At 41.5% G+C, this 22544-nt stretch overlaps 1 protein-coding gene and 1 long non-coding RNA gene across 2 annotated transcripts in view; one reads left to right on the top strand and one right to left on the bottom strand.

Moving 5' to 3' along the window:
- SLC22A23 (solute carrier family 22 member 23) overlaps positions 1-22544 on the top strand; it is a 344725-nt gene that overhangs the window by 144284 nt on the left and 177897 nt on the right. The gene's annotated exons all lie outside the window — the stretch shown is intronic.
- On the bottom strand, positions 14776-22145 carry LOC115085036. The gene is made up of 3 exons (XR_003854698.1): positions 22050-22145; positions 19686-19769; positions 14776-14902 (listed from the first exon to the last, which is right to left on the bottom strand). It is a non-coding gene; the product is annotated as an uncharacterized LOC115085036 (long non-coding RNA).

Raw genomic sequence — 22544 nt, 5'->3', positions numbered from 1 at the left:
CAGTTTGCCTGTGCTGCGGTCATCGCGGCACAGAGCAGTCAGCTGAGAATGTGGCCATCGGGATTTCCTGCCGTGCAGCTGTTGGGGAAATCTCATCCATCAGCTGCACAGACCCGGAACTGAAGATCGTTGCTGGCTGGTCACTTTGCCAGGGGCTGCAGGAGTACGGTGCCGCTGCCCCCCCCCCCCCTCGGCCTGGCTCTGACCTCCCCTTCTCTCACCAGCGTGACACCAGCAAGAAAACATAAAAATAATCAAATTACAAAAAAATAAAAGGCTGGGGTGGGGAGAAGAAAAACCATAAAATTACATTCTAGGCTGACTGCTCTGTGCCATGATAGCAGCACAAGCAATCAGCTGAGTGCTGCCTTCTTACCACTGTGGGGCAAGGAGGTCACTCCTGCTGCAGTTTCTAGCCTGTCAGGACTCTGCTTTTAATAGCAGCATACCGGCTACCTTGTGCTGTAGCTGCCATGTGTGCTGGGGGTGGGGGTGAGTGACTGAGCCAGCATCTGTGTAAGTGTATGAGAGAATGTGTAAGTAAGAGAGAAGAACGTGTGAGAGCAAGATACTGCTCAGGAAAGTCACTGGTGTATGTGAGAGATTGTTCAGGGAGGTGACTGGTGGGTGTGTGTGTGAGCGAGAGAGAGACATTGGTCAGGGAGGTGACTGGTGTGTGTGTGTGTGTGTAATAGACTAGTCATGGGCCATAAGGAAGAAGAATGTGAGGACAGAGCTTCAGCAGCCCTTGCTGTTTCTGGTGAGTGCTATTGGCCTACAAGGGAAAGGAGTAGGAGAGTTGCTGGAGAGGGTAAGTAAAGGGGGCTTTTTAAGTTTATCTTTCTTGATTGACTGCCATTTTGATTATTGGGTATTATGTGATATGTCTGCTGTTAGAAATAGTTTATTGGTGTTTGGAAAATTTTTAATAATTTTGAAAAATTGTAATGATTGGATGTTATTCCATTTATCAGTTGTTTTGAAACATTTATTATATTCTAGTTTTAGAATTATTTTATATTTCTCGAGGAATGTATAAATAGAAATGTGGAGACAAAAACTGAACTGGAAGCAGCAAGAAGCAAACTCTGTATGCAGTAAAACAACACAAAAGCAAAAACATTAGCTTTCTGGTCACTTTATTCTGTATTTGGTGAGGGTCTGTGTTCTGCGTGTGTGATCCAGCTAAGGGTGTTCTGCGAGCTTGTAGTTTCTTGGTAGGGATCTATAGCAGCTTGGCTTGTTCTGTTTTCCTAATAGGAGGTGTATTGGTGTTTAGGGCCTGGTGTAATTTTTGCAGTGCTGCCTTTTCATAGGTAGGGTTATTATTGTTTGAGTTCCATAATGCAGGTGTAACTTTGTGCACATTAGTTTGTGTACATTATTTCAGATCCTGGAAGTCTGATAAGTGCTAAATTTGTTTTGCACAGAATGCAGAGTGGCTTTTTTGTTTTTCCATTCCAATTTCTGTTTCCATATTTGTAATTTGCGGTCTTTCTGTACTTGGTGAAGTTTAATTGTGTGTGTGACCGAGGAGAAGTATCTTACTAGCATGCAGGCATTTGTATCAATATTATTTGTTGTGTTTTCCCAATAGAACATGCATTGGTGGTAAATTACTGTTTTTTCATAAGGAGGGCTATTGCACCTGGTAGGAGAGAGTGTTTTTGTTGCTGTTACTGAGATGACACCAGAAATATCTCTTTTGTATGGTAAATTGAACAGGGAATGTCCTAGTTCTGTTCTGTAGCCATTGTTGGGGGGTCAGGGTGGATCCTGTAGATACAGAGTATATGTTTACATTTAGCCCCGTGACAATCATGTGTTCAGTGTGTCACACATGTGAGAACCATCTGTCAGGTGTGTCCCGACAGAAAAATGTTGAGAACCACTGGACTAGAGGACAGAGCAGGCTAAGCGGAATAAAACAAAAGTGGACAGATAACGGAAAATAAAATGTGGTATCTCAAAGACAAAAAACGTTTACCAAATGGCTAACAGAGATTTGGGAAGGCTTCTGCCAATAAGATGTAAAATAAGGTAGCAAAAGGAATTCTAGCCATGACTGAAGACATCACAGAGAAGGTACAAGATAAAGAAATGTAGTGATAAAACAGAAGGAATGAAGAAGAAAATCAAGTTTAAGCAGTGGCAGAATATAAAACAAGAGGGAGCAGCTGGAGGATTATGGAATAATGAAAAGGCAGGCAACAAAGCAGCTGTAAAAGCCAAGGCAATAGGGGAGGAAAAAAGATCATGTACAAAATAAGAAAAAACCAGGAAAATAGGACATTTTTTTGACCAGGTGAAACTCAAGGACAATGAAAATTTAGTAATCTGGGATGAAAACAAGTTTTCCCCTCTCTCCCCTGTTCCTAATCTGGTCATTACAGAAAATACTTTGAGAAGCTATAGAATGACAAGAACCCCTGAGAAGAGCTCCCAGAAGGATCTTGGAAAACAAAATTACTGACAAGGGGAAGAAGCAGGGAAGAAGTGGCAGAGACCATGAAGAAGAGAAAAACTGCATGTCTAGATGAATTGCTGATCAAAATGTCAAGGAGATGCAAGAAATGGGATTGAAAGTAGTACAAGAGCAATATGGAAAGAAAGAGAAATGCCAAATGAGTGAAGGGAGAGCACATACTAGTCCCACAAGACAATTGCAAAAAAGTGCTCTCAGCCTAGCGCACAGGTTAACCCGCAGTTGGACGCATGATTTGGACGCGCTATAACAACATCCAGTGCAATAAGGCGATTAGCACGTCCAAACAAACAGGAAGCTAATGGCATTTACATGTAACGAGTGCTATGTAGATGAGGCTGTTAGCTATTGTCCCCAGTGCAGAAAATCACTGTGCGCCCAGTGCACATTTTTTAACACCAACCTCAGAGCTGCCGTAAAGTCTTGCTGCACATACAGGCTCAGCTTAAAAAAAAAAAAAATTATTGCTTTTCTGTGGTTCCTCCTACTTAGTATCATTGCGATACTAAGATTTACTCCTTACAATGACTAAAAATTATTTTAAAAAATGAAAGACTTGATGAAAAACAAAATTTTTTTGGGCGCATAATATACACGCTCCAGGAATACGATGGGGATGCTGAGAGAACTGATTAGATGATGCATAAAAGAGAGGGCTACACCAGAGATTTACATACAGCTGGTGAACAACTCCAAGCAAGATGACACTGTACTGGAGGTTTGGGATGATGAGACAGTGACAAAGTGAGAAGTAAAAAAGTGGATGAGATCAGAGGTAAGGGAAAGATGACAGATGTGGTTAGGATACGGAAAGTACTAGAAAAGCAGATGGAGAGGAAAGACATAAATCAGTACTGTACAGAAGCATATCAAGGCCTACGGCTTAAACAAGAGAACTGCGCTTGATGGAGTAACAAGGCAGAGGGTAACTAGGACTGTGGGAAATGCAATAGGAGATGGACACACAAGCCAAGCCGCACATTTTACTTTCAGAAATTAGCGCCTACCCAAAGGTAGGCGTTAATTTCTCTCGGCACTGGGAAAGTGCACAGAAAAGCAGTATAAACTGTACAGAAAAGCAGTATAAACTGCTTTTCTGTACACTCTCCGACTTAATATCATGGCAATATTAAGTTGGAGGTCCCATAAGTAAAAACATAATTTAAAAAATAATCTAAAAAAAAAAAGTTAAATCAGCCTGCGGGTTGAAAACCAGATGCTCAATTTTGCTGGCGTCCGGTTTCTGAACCCCTGGCTGTCAGCAGGTTTGAGAACTGACGCCAGCAAAATTGAGTCTGCTGTCAAACCCACTGACAGCCGCCGCTCCTGTCCAAAAAGAAGCGCTAGGGATGCGCTAGTGTCCCTAGCGCCTCTTTTTACCGCGGGCTCTAATTTGAATAATTTTTTTTTCTGAATCGCATGCACAGGAGATTGGCCGCGATTTTTACTGTATTGGCCTGATAATGAGCATTTGAAGGTGAGATTTAGTGTAGGTAACAAGTGTTCAACATTTTGAGTTAGCGGTGGCCTGGTTTTGCTGTGGTTTTGTATTTTGTCTCCATGTTTTTAGCTGATTATGTTGTTGTTGGTACTTTCTATTTTACGTTAGTTTGTTCTCATTTTATTGTATGAAAAATGTTTTAACTTGTAATCCGTCTGAATGACAGGACTATCACACTGAGTGGTATATACAATTTTTAAATAAACAAGCATCTGCAAAAGGTGCCATATTGACAGGGCCCTGGAACAGTGTTTCATCTTGCCAGTGGTCTAGTACTATCCTATAAATACACTTCAGCAGTTTTGCAAGTCAACCCAAATTCTGTGAGGAGCTGAGCCATTTATACCTGTACCTGCCTCTCGGCTTTCACTGCTTCGTTTAGACTGCAACTTAGTCTGATTAAAAGTTTTGCTTTTGATTCTGACACTCAACATTTATGATGTCATGATGCTGTCTACCTGCTACTGCTGCTAAGCATGTCCAGATGCATTTGTATTTGATAGTGTCCATGTTTCTTTGCCATGTAGAAGGTTTGAGAGTACAATGCATGTGCAGATAATGCAGGCATCCAGGACATCGCTCGTTCGCATCCACCCCCTTTCACACTTTGAATAAATGCAACTGACGACAAACTTTGGGTTAACTGGGCCGCAACTTTAATAACTTGGAGGTCCGAGCCATTGAATTAACATAACATTTTTAACAGCATCTCCGACCATCGTCCGCCACTCCTCTAGCAGGACGATCCCCCGCCAGCCACACGGCTCATTCCTCGACCCTTCCCGGGTTCCGGCCCCCGCCATCTGCCAGCAAGGAGCCAACCCGGCGGCCCCCGCCACTGACGAGCAAGGGGCCAGGCCAGGGGACTCCCGCCACTGACGAGCAAGGAGCCAGACCAGGGGACTCCCGCCACTGACGAGCAAGGAATCCACATCCGACAACTATCCCAGTTGTCCACCGTTCATTAATTACCACATAATTACATCTTACTCATTATGCTATACAAGCTGTACCGGCTCGGGCCATCCGCCAACTGCGACAAGCAAGGAAACAACAAGTACAAACCAAACAAATTAGAAAAGGGTGGGTGGGAGGGAGGGAAAACAGTCGACCGGCTCTCAGGGCAGTCGCAGCGAAGTGAAACCAACGCCGCCCTGCCCCGAGACTCCGCCCCCTCAAGATCCCCCTCTGGGCTCCCTGCCAATTACAGCCTGCCAACACCGCAGCCGTGCCTTGCCTACCCCTCCTCCTTACTCCACGCCCTCTCTTACTTCTCCCTGACCCCTGCCTGACCTAACTGCCTCCCTTATGTGCTCCCCCCCCCCCGCTTTACCCTGCTCCCGAAGCGCGCCTGAGCCTTCATTATCCTGGCCAGCTGTACACGGGGCCCAGCTGACCTTCCAGAAAAATAGTATGCTGCTAGACATGTGACTTAACAGCTCTGGATCTTCACTGCCTGATCATTGTAGGGCATTTACTGGTCATTGCTCTCAGTACTGTGTAGCCATGCCTATCCTGGGCTGATTTTCTAGCTAATGAAATGTTCCACAACCATTCAAATAATCCACTAGGACACTGTTGCCCAGATGTAGGAAATATATTTTTTTCCTCATGGGAGCAACATTTGAGAACTTCTACACATCTGACCCCATGAGTTCTATGAGATGGAAATTTCCCGTGTCCATCAGAATTGTGCGTATCTATGGACCTCATTTTATGCTTTTTCGGGAAACAGAAAATGAAATGAATTTCTGAATGGGAAATAAATGGGTGGAAACTAGGAATACAAAGGATTTCATATACTGAGATCTAGATTTTAGGAATAAATAACCTGTCCTAGCAGGAAGAATACCTTTTTTTTTTTTTTTTAAATCCAAAGGTGCTGAAAGATTAGCTTTAAAGTACCCAAAATGCCCATCGATTATTCATCTAATATGACATTAGACCATGGTGCATTTAATAATTTCACAGATGACAGAGTTACAGATGCATTTTAGAATTAGAGAGTGTGACTCTTAACACCCTGGTTACAAAAGATACGAGTTTGCATGAAGTGTGGCCATTGTTTAAAAATACCCTCATTGCATTAACAAGGTCAAAGGAAGACTGCCAGCATTATTGAATGGTGAGATATAAAAAAAGACAGTTAATGGAAAGCAGATCCAAATGAGGAAAATGAGAGAGAGCATAAGCAATGGCAAGATGTAAACCATCAATAAAGGCAGGCAAAAGAAGAATTTGACGAGAAGCTTGCCATACATCATAAAAAATGTTTCAAATACATGCAAAGCAAGACACCTGTGAGGGAGTTAGTTGCACCACTAGATGATCAAGGAGTTAAAAGGGGCACTCATGGAAGAGAAAGCCGTAGCAGAAAAACCAAATGGATTCTTTGTTTTGGTCTTTAGTGAGGATGTTGGGGAACTACCCGTACCAGAAATGTCCTTTGGTGATTCAGAGGAAGTGAAGCAAATCACTGCGAAAATGCCAGAACTGGGTGGAATTCACCCTAGAATTCCGAAAGAACTCACATATGAAATTGTAGACCTGCTACTAGCAATCTGTATGATTAAAAACTGCCACAGGAAGGAGGCCAGTGTAACGCCGCTTTGTTTAATAAGGACTCCAGGGGTGTTCCAGGAAAGTCTAGACTGGTGAGCCTGACATCAGTGCCAGGCAAAATAGTAGAAACTATTCTTAAAAAACAAATTGCTTTCCACATGAATACACGTAGCTTAATGGGGAAGACCCAACATGGATTTAGGGAAGCCTTGTCTTACACATCTATTAGATTATTTTGAAGTTGTTAATAAACATGGGTAAGTGTGAGCTGGTTGATATAGTGTATCTGGATTTTCAGAAGGCATTTGACAAAGTCCCTCATGAGAGGTGACTCGGGAAATGTAAAAACCGTTAGATTGGCAGTGCTCTCTTATGGATTACTATCCTTAGGTATTACTATCCTTAACATAAGGCATGGGAGGAACTTCCATGGAGTGGCAGTTACTGCCCTTGGCGGACACTTGGGGGTGACCTGAATGGAGTGGCAGTTGCTGCTACGGGAAGCTTGCTGGGCAGACTGGATGGAACATTTGGTCTTTTTCTGCCAACAATACTATGGATTGGTAATTGGGTAAAAGACAGGACTAAGTACAAGGCCCAGTCCCCCACCTCCGCTGCCATTAACTTGGTGGTGGGTAGAGCATAAACCCTTTTGGTGGCTTAATTTGTGGGAGTAGGTGGGGGTACAGCGCTGTGGGAGCCGTGGCCGTTAGTGCTTAATTTTGAAATGTGGCTCACTGATTGGCTGCCCGCTGTATAAGTTTTGGGTGGGGGTTTTCCCACCCCTCCTCCCTGCCTTCCTGTTTTTTGTACAATGGATGTGTTTGTTATTATGTGGGTGTATTGTCGCAGTTTGAAGGCGGAAAACCCCAGCCCAAATTGTCAGTTGTTAATATTGTAAGTTGTGAAGGGGGCACTTGTGTAGTGGGGGGTGGGGTGGGGGGAGCTGCTACATGATGTGGCCGGTGAGCACTGGGGGCGGCTGCTCAGGCTGTAAATTCACCCTTGCTGGGATGCGGCGGGGTGAGGAATATTTGGAGGCTGTAACTGTGAGCCATTAGCGTGCGGTGGGGGGTTTGAGGCTGGGCTCAGGTTCTTATTGTATTTTCACAATAAACTGCGGCCTTTTGTAAGGCCATACATTGTGAGTTCTGTTTTGTAAGATGAGGGGGAATTTAGGTGTATTTTCTTGTCCTTCCTTAACCCGTGTTAATGGTTAGTTCTCCAAATGGGAGGAAGGTGAACAGTGTTTAACATATTCCTAAATGATCTGGAAAAGGGAGTGTAATGAGGGAGGTGATCACATTTGCAGATGACACAATTATTCAGTTGTTAAAATGTGAGGGGAGTGTGAGGAACTGCAGAAGTATTTTGCAAGTCTGGGGGATTGGGCATCTAAATAGCAGATGAAATTGAGTGTGGAAAAGTGCAAAGTGATGCTCACAGAGAAAAATAACCCCAGGCACAGGCACACGATGTGGGGTTCTGCATTAAGAGTCCTCACCCAGGAGAGGGACCTTGGCGTCCGTTGAAATCCTCTGCTCAGCGTGTTGTGGTGGTCATCAAAGCTAAGCATGTTAGAAGGATTTGGAAAGGAATAGAGAATATAACTGAGGATATCATCATGCCTTTCTATTGCTACGTGGTTAGGGCTCTTCAGATTGGAGAAGAGGTGCCTGAGAGGGAATATGACAGAAGGTGATAAAATCATGAATGGGGTGGAAAAGGCAAATAGGGAACAGTTATTTATCCTTTTGATTAGTGTTAAGACTAGGGGACACTCGTGAAACTAACAATTTAAAACAAATTGGGGAAAAGCATTCTTTCACGCAGTGCACACTCGACCTGTGGAGGTTGTTGTCAGAGGATATTGTCAAGGTATGTAGCATAGCTAGATTTAAGAGATTTGGACAAGTTTGGGACGAAAAGTCTTTAAACCAGTATTAGCCAGGTAGACTTAGGAAAGCCACTGCTTATCCCTGGGAGTGAGCCACGAGAAATGGATGTACTCTTTGGGGTCTGTGACCAAGATTCACCACTTCTGGAGACAGGATGGACCTGTGGTCCGACTCAGCATGACCTTTATGTTCTTAATGTAGTGAACATACATTGAAAATGGGTTCCTTGCTACATTATTACTGACTTTATAGTTTGAGCTTTTCCTTCGCCCTATGGTTATGCTTCCACTTAGCTACTGGGGCCGGCTCTCCTGTGACAGAATTGATTTTTTTTTTTTTTTGCCATTAGCACAGTCATTAGGTGAGAAGAGAAGGCCTCATTCTCTCTGTCACTCTGGTCATGGAGATATCCGATATGGGTTCCCACGTTACAAGTTTTGTGGTTCTCTCCACTGTGTATGGTTCATCATCTGTTTCCAATAGTAGCCACCTGTGGCTGTTAACCTCAAACATGTGTGTGCCTGTGGTCGAATGTATTGTCCTCACTGGAAGATCTGGAGAGCAGTAATTGGGCAACTCGTAGCTGGATAATTCCCAGGGAAATCTGTGTTTTGGGGGGGGGGGGGGGGGGTTGCTGCCGCTTTCAATGGAACATATGTATAAGCCTCTGGGGTGTAGTCCTTAGGAATAGGTGGACTGGGACCCCCCTCGCACACTCTTAAGGTTTAAGGTTTATTGTTTTTCTATACCGTCACATCAGCAAGGCCTACGGTTTACAATTAATTAACAAGGAAATACAATAAAATCAAGAGACAGCTAAAATCATTAAAAAGATAAAGCACAGAAAAATAAATAAATTAGCTGTTGGGCTAAAATTCTAAATCTAAAATACACATAACGCATTACAATTCCTAATAACAGATAATAAGATAAAATAATAGCCTTATTTTTAGCATAAAACCTTATCTAAAACATATCTAAAAGAAAAGTTAAGCCTGCAAGTGCCTCTTACTCATGTTCCATATAGGCACATTTAAACAGCCCTGTTTTTAACTCTGCTTTAAATTTCTTCTTGTCTGCCTGTAATCGCAGTTGTGTTGGTAGCGTATTCCATACTTTTGTTCCTGCTATTGATACGACTCGGTCTCTTACGTGGCTGAGTCTGGCTGATTTTATAGTTGAAATTCAGCATTGTGGGATAGGAAAAGGCAGAGAGCAAATGGATATAATTTCAGCTTTAGGTCCAGGGAAAGGAGAAAATGGAGAATTGCGCAGCGGTAAAACATCAGATTGGAGTGCTGAGGAGTGCAACGCTTCTGAAGTTAAGCACCCAGAGTACTTGGAGTGTTTGTGTCTGTACAAAGAGATGGGGGATGGGAGGGACTGGGCTCCCCTCCCTGAGGCAAACGAGCATGCGGTCTGTTTTTGCAAGCGCTGAGGGACTTTGAGAAGTCATGCATCTGGAAGGCTAACAGATGCCGTGAATGACTAGGGCACTTTCTGGCCTAGAGCCTTGCGACATCCAGAGACGTGTCTAAGCTTGCTTATTATCTTGGAGTGCTACAGTGAATAGTGGTAGGGAACATAAGCCTGGATTGAGGAAGGTTAATTCTGCAGAGCTTCAGATTACGGACTGAGGCTTTTGGTAACACGGTTAAGCCAAAATAATGGTTTATTTGGTAACCACTGAAGTGTTAGCCAGGTTGGTGAGCCAAAAAACACAACCATGCATATACTTAATTGTTCAGTATAGCAAAACTGCAAGGTGGTGGGTTCATAGAACTGTTGAATTAGGTATAGCAGTGGATTATTCTGAAACATCAATTTATCTGTACAATGAATGATCAGAACTATTTTCTAAAAGAAATTTGAGACAAAAATGATTGTGTGCATCAATATTAAGGATTATAATCTGCCGTACAATTAATTATGTATAGTTATATTAGCTTATAGTGTATTTTTTCTGGATCTGAAGAGCTGGCTTTTAGTCATTTACTCTTCAGTACTGCAAAATGACGTATGCTCGTGACATGTACAGTTTTGGTTTTTTTAAGTTGTAAAATTTGGTTTTGTTTATGCACAGCTGTTGAGTTATGATTACATTTGATTAGACACTCTTTCAGATATGATTATATTATGTTTCACTAGCTGAGGGAAAAACATGACAGTTCTTGGGGATTCTGTCAGTGTGGTTGTTGACTTAGTTCACGTGTTTATGCAGAAGTAAGGGTCAACAAATAATTTTTATAGATGATTTCTTTTTATTGGACTAACTCAATACATCTGTGACTAGCTTTCAAGAACTGTGTGCCCTTAATCAGGTCAGTGAGGAAACTGCACAGTTTACAGCTAGGCACATTCCATTGCAACTCAGAAAGGGGGGGGGAGTGATGACAGAGGTGACAGTAGCAGTAAAACTTTTAGTTTAAAAGGCCTTTATCTGTTGATAGATGAGAATGCCAGTGTCCTCATTAAGTCCTCTTTTGTTTGTTTGAAAGTGTCTGATCACCCTTAATTTCAAATGCCTTGTGTTCTCTTGTATGCCTAAACTTCCTTTTCTGACATTAAGGGAGTGATCTTCCTTTAAGAAATGTTCGCCTACTGAGATGTCACTCTGTTCTTTTCTGCAGTTTTCTGTTGTTTTATGCCTGGGAAGGTTTATTCTTGCCCTTTAATTTTTGTCTTGTTTGACTAGTGTAGCATCTGTACAGTTCTGTCGGAAATTTAATGCAATTGGCAAACGTGCGATTGTGCTGAATGCGTTCAGTATGGATGGGGCTGTCGTGGATTCTGTGACTTTCCTTACAAATAGTGTCCCCTGGCACTGCCGGCGCTGGGCTGATTTATGTTTAAATGACTGGAGCAGTATTGAAATCACAAGTATCGGGAAATTGCTTAACTTGATATCAGTTTAGCTTCTTTGAACTGCTCTAACTCAAATGGCAATGAAAAAGTGTGTGTGGCGGTCTTCATTTGTTTAGAATAAAACCTAAGAATAAAAACAACTCTATCTGGGGCTCTCCTCTTTAACGGGCTGTGCTGGTTTTCTTGCTACCACTGGCTGACGTGCTGAAATGGAAACAAAATAGCGGAGATGGTGGAAATGGGTGTCTGGGAGCAAACAAATTTAATGTGTATGAACATGTGCAACAGCAAGTTTTTAGTTAAATTGGTGCATTCAAGACATTTTAATATTTAATCAATAATCATAGAGTAATGGGAAGTACCAAAAGAAATCAGTGAACACACGGACTACATACAAATTAAAATTTCAAAAGCAAGGTAGCAAACCCCAAGCCCTAACGTAGCTTAAATTAGACAAGAAAATGTCATAGTAACATATTAAATGTCATCAGGAAGAGACCCAAGCCGACCATTCAATCTGCACAGCGAAATTTAAAAAAAAATTTTTTTAATGTAACTGCCACTCTGTGCAGAGCACCCCCATGCCCTTATGTTGCAGGTAGTAACTGCTGCACAAAGTTTGTATTGGAAGATGGAAAAGAACAACCGACTTCTTTATGTCTCTAAGGCAGCAAGGATTACTTTACACAGAATGACAGATTTGCCTCGAATCGCAGGGGCTGGAGAGGATAAAGTCCACTGAGGACAGTAACTTAGCAGCAGACTATGCTGCGCTAAGAAGATGAAATGGTCCGAGTTACATAAGGAAGAAGCAGCTGCCTTTCCTTCTCGTTATGCAATCGGATACGAGGACTTTAGGTTGGGGATTTTGGGGTTTGCATAATAAAAGTCCCCGTATTCCCCCCCTCTGTGACTTAATCAGATGTCTCACCCCTTTTTCATCTGAAGTTGTGTGTTTTGCATTCGGCACTAAGGAGTTTCCTGACATAATTATTTCTATTGACGTTTGGTCCATTTTCCAACAAACCCTGTGGTTTTTGCTACAGCTCACATTGTGGGCCTATGTACTGGAAGGCCCTTTGCCTCATTAGTTTGTTAACAGTAATTTAAATCCATACCTTTGCAAAGGGATATAGTGTGCAATGCACCCTGGAATAGGTTTGCACATGAAATGTACCGGTGGAGGGAAAAAAGGGAGTCATGGGAGGAGAGGAGTGAGGGTGGCTGTCCGGTTCCGAGCACCCTGTATCCTTTAGGGTTGCAACATTCGCTCTGTGCAGGTTACCCCATGCCTTCCAGGAAGCACAATGCAGCCAGAAAGCTGCTGCTTTGGGCTGCAACTGTCGCACAGTGAGGGTTGCCCAGTGCTTCACTACCATTCTCTTGCCACTAGGGATCCTCGGTTTATCCCATGCTTTTTTGAAGTATGTCGCGGTATTTTTTTTTTTTTTTGTCTTTACTACCCCCTCTGGGAGGGCATTCCAGGTGTCCAGCACCCTCTCTGTGGGAAAAAAAAATGCTTCCTGACATTGTTTTTGAATCAACCTCCTTGGAACTTCATATTGTGATCCCCTAGTTCTACAGATTCCTCTCCACTGAAAAAGCTTGGCTTCCTGTGCATTAACCACTTTCAGCTACTTAAATGTGTGTATCTCATCCCCCCTGGCATACATATAAAGGTCATTCAGTCTCATCTCATAGGGCTTTTGGTATAAACCCTGCACCCTTTTGGTTGCCTTTCTGTGGTCCATCTCCAGTCTCTCTAGCCTTTCTTTTGTAAACCTCCAGAACTGAACACAGCACTCCAGGCAAAGCCTAACTCACGACCTGGAAAGAGGCATTATTACTTCTCTTCTTCTACTGGTTGTGCCTCTCCCTATGCATCCAAGCATCCTCTTGGCTCTGGCCACTGCTTTGTTTAAACCACAATTTTTCAAGGTTCCAAGCTCGGCTTTATTTTAGCATAAATTTATCGCATATACTTAGAGAAACGCATACGCTTATGTTTTTCTTTTTTTTTGTTTTTCTTGGCTTATATCAAACACCTCCTGCTTGTACCAGGTTTTCAAGGGAACCGAGACCTGTACTCCTCAGTTGGAGGCCTACTGCTGCAATGGCTGGGCTAACGAGAGGGGAAAGAGTTAAAAATATAGAAAATGTATGAATAACTGTGGCTAGCAAAAGCAGTGAGAAGCTTGGGCTGGTTCTGAATAGGCTCAGAGGCCCAGTCTGTGGAAAGAAGGCTTTACTGACCCCAAAAAAGGGGGAATAAAAAAATCTGACCGTTTTTGAGATGCAGCGCCATCTTATCCCCATTTCCAATGTTTAGTTACCATTATCAGGTGTCCTAGCTACCTAGTTGATAAAGCTGAGGTATACTGGGAGATCCCTGACGTGCAAACCTTTTTCTTTGTTTTGACAGCTATATCCGAGTGGCAGTACAGAAGAACTTGAAAAACTGTATTTATAATCAGATCCACATCTACAGAGCTGAGAGAGTTAGGGAACGCTATAACGTATTGTAGCACAATTTATACTCCAAACATGACTAGATACTTTCTCTCCTATTGGATTTTAAATTAGTAACCCCATTGAATAAATAACTTGAACAAAATAAATTACTTTGATCATTTATTCAAAAAAAGATTCAACAATAAGCATTCTTGTGTGAAAAAAATGTGACTCCTTTATTCAGTAACTGGTGGCAGCTCCTTGACCAGCAATAAATTCAAGTAAACATTTCCTGTCACGGTTGAGGAATTTTGGGCCATTCCATACAGAACTGTTTCAGCTCTGAGATATTTTAGGGTTTACTTGCATGAAGAGTTTACTTTAGGTCTTGCCACAACATTTCATAGAGTTTAGATTGGGCTTTAACTTGGACAATCCAAAACACAGAATCTCCTCAGCCATTCTGTAGTAATTTACATTTCCTTGACTGTTTAGGGTCATTGTCTTGCTGCATGACCTACTTTCTGCTTGGCTTCAGCTAAGGGACGGATGGGTAGTCTTGACATTTTCCAATATAAAGCAGAATTCATGGATCCATCAATGATGGCAAGCCATCCAAGTCCTGATGCAGCTAAAACCTCACATTTATGATTCCCCTTGCACCATGCTTGACAGTTGACCTGAAGTTCTTACTGTGGAAAGCAGTGTTTTGTTTTTGCCAAACAAAAGGTTGTGACCAAAATTTAATTTTTGAATCATCACTCAAGAGAAGATTATTCCAGAAGTCTTGTGGGTCATCCAGATGCACTTTGGTGACTCTGAGATGGGCCGCCGTATTCGTTTTAGAGAGCAGTGGTTTCTTCCTTGCTATTCTCCTTTGAACACCATTCCGATTCAATTTTTTCATGATGGTTGACACATGAACCCCTGCATCGGCCACAGCGAGAGAGATATGTAGAACTTTAGATGTTAAAACTGAAGATCTTTGTGACCTTGTGAATAATTTTCTGGTTTGCTCTTGGGCTGATCGTATCAGTGACTGCTCCTGAGTAGTCACTGTAGTCTTCAACTTTATCCACTTGTAAACTGTCTGACAGTGGATGGATGGAGCCCCAAATGTTTAGAAATGATCTTGTAACCCTGTCCAGACAGATGATCATCAATTACTCTTTTTTTTTGTAAGTCCTCTAAAAGACTGGTTTCAGTTAAACAAGGGCATCATGGTAAGAACTTGTAATTCTCATTATACTGGGGTTCATGTTTTTTTGTTTTCAACACTGAGAGAAAAACATTTTCTTCCCAACCTCAGTCTAACAGTAACAATAAAACATGATGGCACTGTTCCCCCAAAAATGCCACAGATTCCCAAAGATGGTACTGGACACTGTGAGTGATGGCCACTCTTAAATAGAGCATCAGCTTATTCCACCCCCATGGTTTTTGACAATTGTCCTGCTAGAAAAAACTCTGGAAGGACAGAAGAACTCTTGAGTGGTAATTCTAACACAATTACATTCCTGATCCTATTCACTGTAGCTTCTGCACTAGTATGGCCCATGGCTTGCATGAGTGGCAGAATGGGACTGGAACTGGTGTACAGCTATATCATTGTAATCTACTCATAGTGCAGGTGAGTTGGCAACACCGACCCAGCTTAGGTGAACTCTCATTTCTACACAATATATAAAAAATAAGCGAGACATTCCATCAATATGTTGGTATTTGTGCATGGTAGATCGTCCTACTAGGTCTGCTTCTACTCTCATGTTAATGTATACCCAGAGTAGATAACTAAGAAGGTGAATGCTGAAACAAGATCTCAGAAGTAAGAGTGCATGCACTATTTAATGTGTGAATACCATAGTTATATTTTGCTGGAACAACAGATTAACAGTATTTTTCCACTAGACCTTGTCATTCATCATTCTCTTATTTATATTGAAATCTATTTTTATGAAAATCATTGGGATCAGTTTGATATTGTACACATTAATTTTAATTGTTCTGTGAGAAATGTTTATTTTACTGTCTCTGCTATATTATACTGTTTATTTTGTTTTACTTTACATTATGTATGTTTTAATTATGTAAACCACCTTGATTGTTCTCCTGTGGAAGGACAGCATATAAATATCTGTAAATAAATAGAGAAATTGCTTGCTGCTGAAAGTTTGACAGAATTGGAAATTCAGGAAAGAAAGAATTGGAAGTTGATTATGTGCACTGTTACCTGGATGGTAGAGGATGGCGGTTGAAAGGAGAGTCTATTACAGTCCTGACTTTGCTGCTAACATTCTTGTGCTTGGAGTTGGTAGCAATCAACAAATTATGATTTCTGTTGAAGGGCAATGGGGAATTTTTAAAAAGGAAACCCGATCTTGAGAAATATTTCTTCACATACAGGGTGATGGGTGCACAGATTGGCCTTTCAGTGAGGTGCTGGAGACAAAACTAGTAATGGAATTCAAGAAAGCCTGGGATAAGTACAGAGGATCCTTAATTGTAAAGACATGAAGGGAAAGCCAGACCTCAACTGGAGTCTGTTGAATTGCGCCAGAAATGAAACTGGGCAGACTGGTTGGCTTTATGGTCCTTATCTGCCATCATATTTTGTTGCTATGAGTCGATTTTCTTTGCTGTTGATATTTTTGGTTCCTCTTTATTGAAATTAATGGTAGCGGTATGGCAACCTGATTCTCAGGGGCCACAAACTGGTTTTCCAAATAACGAAGTATGGAAGTTGATGTAAGTCCAAATATGTGCACATGTATAATATATATAAAATTGAAGGAGTTTGCAAAAGTAAGATGTACTGTAAACTACAGACATTTGAATTCAAAGAGCATGTCAGTAGAAATGATTGGTAGCTTTGGTATAATTACTTCATTATCTTTTGAGCAGCTTGTCAAAATTTTTTGCTTCAATAATGAGATAAGACTTTTCACACAGTCTTGTGCCGCTGCACAGTCTTGGCACATCCAAATTTCTCTAGTTCACAGTACACTGGACTTCTTGGCCAGAAAGTAGTCCATCCTGTGGATGAAAATGTATCCCCTGCCAGGTTTGGTTGTATTTACCCCAACAGTGTTCAAATGCATAAAGACCAAACGTTCGAAAATATATATAAGGTTCAAGAACAGTCACTAAACAACTAAAAGTAACCTAGAGAGACACCTTGCTTTTCTCATATGAGCTCGTCTTGTCCCATGGCGGGGTACCGGGGGGGAGGGGAGGGTAAGGTTGAGTAGTGTCATCTTCAGTAAGACTCATCCTGGCACAGTGGGAACATCTGATATGAGGGCTCTAGGCTCCGGTGTGGCACCAGACTGGTGATCCCCAGATTTAGCCCTGTCACAAGGAGGGCTTTCAGTCTTACTGGCATGGGGCGGGCTGTCCAGAAGGCATGGACTTAATTCGTATGACTGAGCGACTCCTGGTCCTGGGTGGACTGCCGGCCTTCTATAAATGTGGCGGGCTGCTTGAAATGTCCAGACCAACCAGATATGGTTGTACCTATATGTTAACAAGGGCTCGGTTACATAGGTTAAACTCCATGGTCAGGATTTATGAATAAAGCTGTGGCCTTTATTATTCCACTCGAATAACTATCTTTGAGCATTCATTGACTTGAGCTTTCATTGACTTGAGTATTCTTCATATGTATGTGGGCCTGGTCATGCCATGTTTAATTTTGTTTGACTGCTTTCTAATATGTCAACTATTAGATATTGGAAATCCGGAACTCTGCTAGGTAACTCAGTTGATACATGTGAATGTGTGTCTGTGTCTGTATATCTGTATATCTATAGAGATATAGAAATATATATATATATATATATATATATCATTCTTGTGGATATCCTAATACCTGGACCTGTTTGCAGGTCTCAAGAATTGGATTTGTACACCTATGATTCAGGAAATGCCATGTTCATTTGGAATTCATGCAGATCTTCATGCCTCTGTATTATACTTCATCAGGCTAAATAATAACTTGTCAGGATACAGGAAGGAAATTGCCAGCCATGCAGTATCATGCCTCTGAATTATCAACAGCAATATTGTAGATTGATAATGCTTGTATACAATAAATTGTAATGGGAGTAAGAGACACGAGGCAGTGGGGCTGTAAACTGTTCATGCTTGTTTCTAACAGTTGCTTGTAAGCACTGGATTTTACATGATAATATTATTGGCTCTACCATGGACTCCGTTAGCTTTGTGATTTGAGTTATTGATTAGTGTAGACACAAAAACATAACCTCGGTTCAGTCTGAAGCAATGGTGAGTATACAGATACTGTGGTTTCAGGAATAGAAATCGGAGCCAAACTGGTGCAAGGAGTTAGCGTTAATGTCATTTGATCTAAGATTTGACATCTTTAAGATGCCTCATTATTTTTATTAATAGTGTTAATGTTACTTCTGGATACAAGAGAGAGCGTTATTAACACCCGTCATAGTATGTTACAAGGGGTAGGCAAGCAGGGGGGGACTGCCTAGGGCATTGGGCTGCTTTTTTGCTTTGGTCAGCGAGTCTGAGCCTGTGAGCCCAGAAAGTGCAAAATGTAACCCTTGCCCATGGCACTGTTTTGTCTAGCAACAGTTCTGTATACTTATAATCTGTCCTGCCTGATGCATCACACCAGCTGGGAGAGAAGCTCAGGTCATCTTATCTTTCCGGGCTGAAGGATGGCCCTTCCTGTTTTAGATTTCACCAAATGTTAGTCTGACATTGTTCGTGTTACTCTGAGAAACAAAACTGTTTAGCACAAGGTGAGATAATTTGGGGAGCTGGATCGTTGATTTAGAATGGAGGTGACAACAGCATGCAGCTGGAATTGAACACTGAATAATACAGATGGGAAAACATTGTGCATAAGAGCACTTTAAAAATAAAATTAATGGGAGAAATTTTCCATGAGTACAAAGTATATGCGAAGTTTGAGCACCTTAGATTAACCCTGTAGAGCCGAATGGGAAATCGAATATGGCTTTCTTTTTAAATCCAGGCAGGTTTATAAACTTGCTTTACAATTCTAGATAACCTGGCGAAAGGTTGAAGAGCCCCTACACATGAGAGCTCGTAGGGGGCAGTTAGGCCACCCTTTGAGAGAACTGATGTCTTGTTAAATAGAGGTACATATATGTATAGGGGAACGAAGGAGATAGCTATATACTGCAATTTTAGAATCTGGAAGTGTTTTTTGGAATGGTGAGAAGCACCTGCTTAGCACGCAATCTTATTGGTTTATGTGTGTCTGTTTATTATTATTTTTAATATGAGTTATAGAAAATCACATTTTTTCAGTCAAACTCTTTGTGGAATCTTACATGTTTGCTTGAGCAGGGATATTCTGTGTGCAGTGGTAAGATGTAGCGGTACTATAGTGAAATTATGGAAATTAAGTAATTGTACTGATGTTTGCATTTGTATGCAATGCAAATTTCATGATTTTTTTTTTTTCATGAGTTTATTTAAAGCAATTTGTGGTTGCTGTGTAGTTCACTTGGATATGTGAAAGTTCAGGTCAAAAAAGTTGTAGGTTATATACTTTTTTTTTTGGAATAAAATCTGTGACTAGCTTTAAAGAGTCATTCTTTCTTCATCAGACAAAATTTTTCAATAGGAAGCGAAAAAGAGCAGCCTTCAAGAATCGAGCTTGCAAGTTGGGTTAAACATGAGTAGTCTTATCGACTGCAGTGGGATATGAGGGAGCTGGTTCTGTTAGGTTGGCCCGGGGCAGTCCCCCCCCGCCTCTGGGCCCTGCTAAAATGGAAGAGCCATAGTGGGGGAGAGAGGGGAAGAGGAGACAGAGGGAAAGATTGAAGGGGACAGGGGGAAGAGTGGAAAGAAGTTGGAGGGAAGGGGGAGCAAAGAAAAAGAAAAGAAAAAATAGAACATATGAGAAACATGAGCTTACCTTGGGTGGGGAAGGAGTCCTTTCTAGAAGCTTTTTTGGTGGAATTCTTGAGGGTTGAAAAATGTATGTCTCTGCTGCAACCGACTTAAAAAAAAAAAGAAAAATACCTAAGCTTCTTAAGAGTCCAGAATATCCACATCCAGTGCTACGGGATGTGCAAAGCCTTATTGAAGAGGGAGAGGTGATCGTCCTCATAGCGTAGATTTCTCTTTTCAGCGATCTTATAATAGATCTAACCTCCTTAAAACAGATTAACATAGCATAGATAACAATAACATCCTTTATCCATCACAACATGGCTTTCGAAAACACTATAGCACAGAGACACTTCTGCTTGCACTTACAGATAACATCATGAGGGGATTTGATAACGGCAAACATTACATTCTAGTGATGCTTGACCTGTCAGCAGCATTTGACACTGTAAATCATGACATACTCTTAAATAGACTATAAGAAATAGGCCTAAACAACAAAACTATCAAGTGGTTCAGATCATATCTCAATGACAGATATTTTCAGGTACAAATTAAAGATGCTATATCAAAAAAAAAAAATAACCCTTCAAACGGGAGTACCCCAAAGATCTGCCCTCTCCGCAACACTTTTCAACATATACTTAGTACCACTATGCCACCTGCTAGCTGGTCTGGGAATCACACACTATATATACGCTGATGATATCCAATTAATTTTACCCATTGACGATACAATTGAGAAAACATTAAACTTAGCCAACATGTATCTAGATATCATCAAACAGCTACTAAACCAGATGGAATTAGTAATTAATATAGAGAAGACACAATTCTTACATTTAGAGAGAAAAAATATGGAAATCAAACATAGCCCATTCACACTAAAAAACAATCAACAAATAATACTTGCAGAAAAAGTACGGAATCTAGGAGTAATAATTGACCCCAAACTAAGCTTAAAACAACACATATCTCTAAAAATAAGAGAAGGATAGGCTAAATTCATGGTCCTCAGGAGACTTAAACCACTTCTGACAACGGCCAATTTTCGATTGGTACTACAAGCATTAATATTTGCGAGCACTGATTATTGTAATGCACTTCTACTAGGTCTTCCATACACATCACTAAGACCATTGCAGGTTCTGCAAAACTCAGCCGCAAGAGTCTTAACTGGCAAAAGTAAAAGAGATCACATCACCGAAACACTGGCTGAACTACACTGGCTTCCCATTGAACAAAGAATACAATACAAAACACTGTGCACCATACATAAGTTAATACATAACGAACATGCAGACTGGTTAAATACAGCCCTACGTGTACACATCCCTAACAGAACCCTAAGGTCAGCAAACAAAGCACTCCTAACCATTCCATCAGTCAAAACTGCAAGACTAACACAGGTACGAGAGAGAGCACTATCACTGGCAGGACCCATACTATGGAACTCCATGCCCCTAGATTTAAGAGTACAAAGAGACAGCAAAACCTTTAGAAAAGGTTTAAAAACCTGGCTCTTTAAGCAAGCTTTTCAGAAAGAGAAGGGAGAATAGGAACCAGGGACTGGCAAAGCACGATCAATATAACATCCACACACACTGCTGTATTCACTAAGTGTGTAGTCTTTAAAGGACAAATCACAATTTTAAAGTTAATTCTGTAATAAAAACCGAGAGAGAGACATGGACATGATTAATTACATTTAACATTATTGATCACTAACTATGTTACCGAACCTTATGGCACTCTTGTAAATGTGCAAATTACAGTATCATTAATTTTATGTGCCTTGATGTAAACCGTTGTAACTGTCTCCTCCAAACGACGGTATAGAAAAGATTTAAAATAAAAATAAATAATAAATAGAGGGCACCATCCCCCTTTTCACAGGTAAAAGCAAGCGCACCGTTTCAGCGCATGCGTACTTTCGCCCGGCTCTAGAAAAAGGACAGGCCCAGGGCGGAGCGAGGTAGGGCGGAAATGGGGAAAAAGTCCGTGCAGGGTATGAGCAGGTGCCAAGCACATGGATACAAGCGGCCCCTGACTTTCAATGGCAAGCGCTGCAGGGAGATGGCTTCTGAAAAATAAGCTTGCAGGCCTGCAAACTCCCCCCCTCCCCCCCTTGTAAAAGCAGCTTAGATACAGAGAAAACTAATTTACTGGGAAAAATAATCCCCCTCCCCAAACAAATCCAAAATAAAGTGGGTCACTAAGTGGGAAAAGCTGGCGAGAAAGTTAAAGGTAGAAACCCGGTTCCCTATTGTCCTCTGTCTGTCCAGACGTGTACTTGACAATTTGACCGTAGCTTGCAGCATATAATACTTTGGATAATTTACTAGCAGCTAGCAGCATGCGTACAGCTGAACAAGACAAATCTGCACACCTGACAAAACCTGCCAACTGTATTGTAAACCTGGTCACAGCAGCCTTGACCCGACAGCCCCACAGGTGAGATCACGAGGGACAGAAAAGAATAAGGGAAATGTCTGCTTCGAGGTAAAAGTTGCCGGAGGTTCAGAAAAAACCAACCCACTTATGCAAATGAGGACATAGTGTAATGCGTTGGGAGGGCAGTCTTTAAAGGAAAGAAAAATACTAGCGGAAGCCGGTTATTTCCATCCTGTTATTTTTAGAGGATTTTTGAAGAGGGGGGAAAAAAGATCTTTAGGCATTTTGATTTGATTTATTTTTCTGTAGAAAGAGAGGGAAGTTGGGCATATGGACTGCAGAGGAAATGATCAAGAGCCATTTCCCTGTTCCAGATATTTCCTGTGGAAGATTTTACTGGAGGGACCTCCTTAGTCTTGAGAGCTCGTGAACAGCAGCGTCTTTGGATAATTCTTAAGTTGCTAAAATAAAAGGTCTCACAGCCTCCAGG

The sequence above is a fragment of the Rhinatrema bivittatum genome, chromosome 2 (genome assembly GCF_901001135.1).
Source record: "Rhinatrema bivittatum chromosome 2, aRhiBiv1.1, whole genome shotgun sequence".
NCBI lineage: Eukaryota > Metazoa > Chordata > Amphibia > Gymnophiona > Rhinatrematidae > Rhinatrema > Rhinatrema bivittatum.
This window is presented reverse-complemented; position numbering and strand designations above follow the sequence as displayed.